General features: G+C 39.6%; 1 long non-coding RNA gene across 1 annotated transcript; it reads right to left on the reverse strand.

Annotated features, from left to right (window-relative positions):
• Positions 1 to 475: 475 nt before the first annotated feature.
• LOC135971636 (uncharacterized) lies at positions 476 to 4430 on the reverse strand. The gene is made up of 2 exons (XR_010587880.1): positions 3997 to 4430; positions 476 to 2535 (listed from the first exon to the last, which is right to left on the reverse strand). It is a non-coding gene; the product is annotated as an uncharacterized lncRNA (long non-coding RNA).
• Positions 4431 to 4788: the final 358 nt, after the last annotated feature.

Consider the following 4788-nt stretch of genomic DNA (forward strand, 5'->3'; position numbering starts at 1 on the left):
TCTCAGCAATGAGTCTTCTTGGGCATTACAAGTGTCGCTCATCATCTGCTCTTTTGTGCTGCTTAGACCCTCACTCCATGGGTTTGTCTCATCTCTTCGGTGACGTGCTGCAGTGCACACTGCTTCTCAAAGTGTCATCTGGGGACTAGTGCCCATCTGCAAATTGTTGGTTACCCATCATGCCAGGATAAAGAACCGACACCAGAACATAAATCAGCTATGATTGTTTTCAGAGCAAGATTTTTCTCGATGAAGGAAGCAGCTCATGAGTTTTCATCATGATGCAAGCTCCATTTCTGTTGGAGACCACCTTAGCCAGTTCCCTGAGGAGTTACTTCAAGTAGTGCGCCTCTAGTGCAGTGTTTTTTAAACCAATAATCGTGTGCTACTTGGCTGTGAAATCAACTGAGTGCAATCAATTCTCTTGTTTTTAACGAAATAGAGTAGAAAAATTAGTGGGCATTACATATAGTAATTGTATGTGAAGTAATGGTAAATGTTTAATGAAACCTTTCTTTCAATCACATGTATACAGATGTGTGTATTGGGTCACTGCGGAAAATTATTTCTTGCTATAGGTTGGGGCCCAAAACATTTGAGAAACACTAAGTATGTAGTATCTCCTATCTCAACCAAAATCCCCTTGGGCCACCATGATCCCCTTCCTCACTAAATGTTGCTTGTCTGAAGCCATTTACTGCACCTCCTTTCCAAACACACATGTCCCATGCTGGACCCCAGCACAAAGCACAACAGTGACATTTCACAGTTCACTTGTCTCTCACTAGAGAAAAAGCAGAGTTTCTCATTTTCCTACAAAGCTGGGAAATTATTTTGATCTGTGTTTCTGCAGCAAAAAGGTGCCAAAAATAAGGTTGCATAAGATCAGTCAGCAGGGATATTTCCAAGTCTCAAATTATAGTCTGAGAAGAGTTTGTAATATGAAATTCAAAGGCATCTTTATCTGGTTCAGGATCAGCAAGGCTTACCTTGCTATTCAGTGTCCAAACAGGGAGAATCCTGGTTTGGATGGGTGCAGGGCTGCTGACAGACAAACTCCAGGATGCCCAGTTACATTTACATTTCAGATTAACAGCAAATAATTTTTTGTATGTAAGTATGTGCCAGGCAATATTTGCAGTAATGAAGAATTCTTTGTTGTCTAATTAATATTTTTTAAAAGTAAAGTATGTCCCAAGTAATATTTGGAATAATAAAAAATCATTGTTTATCTGAAATTTAAATTTAACAAGTCGTCTTGAATATTTATTTGCTAAATCTGGAAACCCTGAAGGGATGGGAAGCTGACACAATTTGGGAAAGGAGTCCTCTTTAGGTAAGGGAATACCAAAATACCTTTCATTGAAAAATTTTCAAGACTATATAGCATTATAAACACATCTTCTGGAAGAAGTATTTAGACCCTGGAAGAGGCTGTGAAAGCGAGGGGTTCTGACACTTCTGCTTTCATGAGCTTGACGGTAAATTCACCTGCCTCATGCCTCAGTGCAAGGAGGAAAACTGTATGTCAGCCTGAGTACGGCTGATAGGGAAGGACTTCTTCCCTCTTTGTTAGGGGAAGGTTTTTGGTTTTTAATGGCTGTAGGAGCAACAAGTAGTGAAGGAGAGGAAGAGGTAATCCTCTTTCTCCTATCAGCTGAGGAAGCGAAGAAGGAAAAAGGAAAGAAGGGAGGAAGAACTGAGGAAAAATGCTCTGTCCAAGAACCCCTCTGCTGTTGCAGGATCTCCTTTTGCATCTCCACTTCCACCGCTTCTCCCACTGTAAAAAGAAAGCCACACAGCTAACCGTTGCCAACCCTAGCAAGGCCCATTGCTCGAGGGAGCAAAAACAGATTCAAGTAAGAAACACATCATTCCTGAGAAACAGCCTGAAAGAAAGCCAAGAAAGGCTGGCTGAGGAGTATTGAAGAAGGTGGCAGCTTCATGCCATCCTGGTGGCACACCGTTTTCTCTCGAGCTCTTTCTCTTGCTCACAACTGGGAATCAGAGGGAGAAGATTGTCAAGAGGAAATGTATATTCAATAATTGCTTTGAATTTTTTAAACTACTTTTACTCTGACACAAAATAGTCCTGATTTCCATATTAGTTTGACAGTGAAGATTTGGTTTGTCGATTAGATTCTATGGTGGATATTTTCAGTACATTGAATGTACTTAATCTTGAGCTTCGAGGTTTTGGTGAAAAGATCTTGAAAGCACATAATATGCGGTATGACGGAAACCACATGCTTTGCAACTATACAGGTGTGTTCAAACTTGTAAATTTAAAAGTTACAGGGGGCCAGGCTTGGTGGCTCAGGACTGTAATCCCAGCATTTTGGGAGGCTAACGCAGGCAGATCATTTGAGCCCAGGAGTTGAGACCAGCCTGGGCAGCATAGGAAGATCCTCAATCCGGAAAAAAAAAAAAAAATTATCCAAGCATGGTGGCGCATGGCTGTAGACCTAGCTGCTCAGGAGGCTGAGGCAGGAGGATTGCTTCAGGCTGAGAGATCAAGGCTGCACTTCAGACAGCCTGGAAAAAAAAAAAGAAAGAAAAGAAAAGAAAAATAAGTTACAGAAATCGGGGTATACAGTTTTTCATCATTCTTTTGGTAGGCACATGAGGAAAACATCTTGATACACTGCCTTAGGCTTTGTTGCCTATACGGATATTTCTGTTATTTTAAGGCTACCCTTACTGATCATTTCAACAGCCTGATAAAGGGACTGGAGAGACGCCTTTTGGATGAGACATCTCTGAGGAGCATCTCAATGGTGACAAAAGCTTTTCTTCATAAGTTTTTGATTCTGATATTTAGAAGCAAGCTATGGAAGTAAACGGATGCCAGCAATAGCTTCCCTCTCTCTAGGCATAATGCCACTTAGTTGTGTATGTCAGGAGTTGCAGTAGTCCTGTGCTTAGGCGTTGGTCCTTTGCATTTCTTCTGACTGCACGATGAAGAGATTTAGAACAAAGATGTCACGTAACAGTAAAGGATTGTTTTGTTGAAAGGCTGCTTGCTCCTTATCTGGTTGGTCTTATACCAAATGCATCCCTTTTCTGGCCCTAAGGCTGGAATTCCACCAGGAAAACAAAATATATCCACATCACACAGGGCACATTTCATTTCCAGTGCTGCTAGATATCTACAGGACGCCACCTACGCACAAAAACCTATGGGATATTTTATAAGTTTGAAGCCAGCATACTTTCTGAACCTCAAATACCAGCAGTGAATGAAACAGAAGGCTCTGTCCTTGTGTGCTCAGATGGTCACTGGGTTTTCATGAAGTTTCTCTGAACACTTATTGCCCTGGCTCTACCTGATCTTGGTGAGGACACCAAAGGTACATTGACTATCAATGCCATTAAGGAATTCATTAGCAAAGGTCACGCTTAAAGTAAGAAGGTCCCAATGTGGATTCTTGGCTAAAATGACTCAAATACAACTTTCGCAATTTCTCATCATTCAACATGTGCCTCCAACAGGATTCAGTCCTAATGAGTTATTGATGGAAGAGAAAAATCCTACTACAGTGGAAAAAATGGGAGTTTTGGAGTCAGAAGGGCTGTGGTTAAAACCTTGGTTATTAAATACCTTTGGACTTCAATTTTCTTATTATTAAAGAGAAAATGATTATCAGCATAGTTGTTCTGGGGGTTAGAGAAGTTATAAGTATTTGGTCTAGTGCTTGATGCATAGCAGAGGATCAATAAATAACTGTTATTGCCCTTGTATTAATAATTATCAATAAAACAATAACAATCATAAAAATAACCATAGATGAAATGTCAAGATTTGTTTAACCATGTTGAGAACTAGAAAAGAAGCACTATTGTGATAAGCAATAAAGAGAAATAAGATTATGGAGAAAGTCATACTGACTGATTTTCATTCCCCATTTTATTCTTTTTATTCCCCATTTCAACACATATCACATTTACTGAGAAAAGAAACCATCATTCAGAAATAAAGCCCAGAGGGCCACTTACCAAGGAGAGCTCATATCCAAATCATGTCTGGCCGGGGAAGAGAATAAAATTTTAACATGCATTCCCAGGGGCCAAAAGCTGATCTCTCCTCCTACCGCTGGGTAAGATGATAGAAGTATGGAACAGCAGGCGAATGTGTATCTGCTCTCCAGGGGAAAGTAAGTCAAAAAGGAAGCAGAAACAGTCTATGAATGAAATTTCTCATTTCCCTTAGGGTGAGCTCAGAACTGAGCACATCCCTTATCGAACACTCACCTCTCAGCGGGGGTCAACATGTTCAGACGTGCCACATCCTGGACGATTCATCGTGATCAAAGAGAACAATGTGATTGTGGTAAATCCCTTCATCAGTGTAGCTTATTATTACCAAGAACTTGAATTGATTCAAGCTACAGACTTGAATAAACCTCAGTGATTTAATAAAATAAATCTCACTGATTTTCCGAAGTCTCCAGTGAATTAAACCAAAGCAAAGTTGTCCATTCAAATCCCTGCCCCCACATAAATACACTTGGTGCACCATTTTCAATCTACCTTTTAACTTATTAAGGACATCTAAAATCACATCACTATATTTTCTAAAGGGCATCCAAACAAAACTAACTTAAATTAATACAAAGATGTTGTAGTAAATATATTGGTAGTCTCAGTGCTGTGCTGGTAAATGTTTAATAGCTGGTTCACTGGGGAAAAAAGTACATATTACACATATATACATATATACATATACATAATTTTATATGCCATATATAGTATATATACTAATATATGTTAGTATTTATATATAAGATA

Source organism: Macaca fascicularis, chromosome 7, assembly GCF_037993035.2.
Source record: "Macaca fascicularis isolate 582-1 chromosome 7, T2T-MFA8v1.1".
NCBI classification, from domain to species: Eukaryota; Metazoa; Chordata; class Mammalia; order Primates; family Cercopithecidae; genus Macaca; species Macaca fascicularis.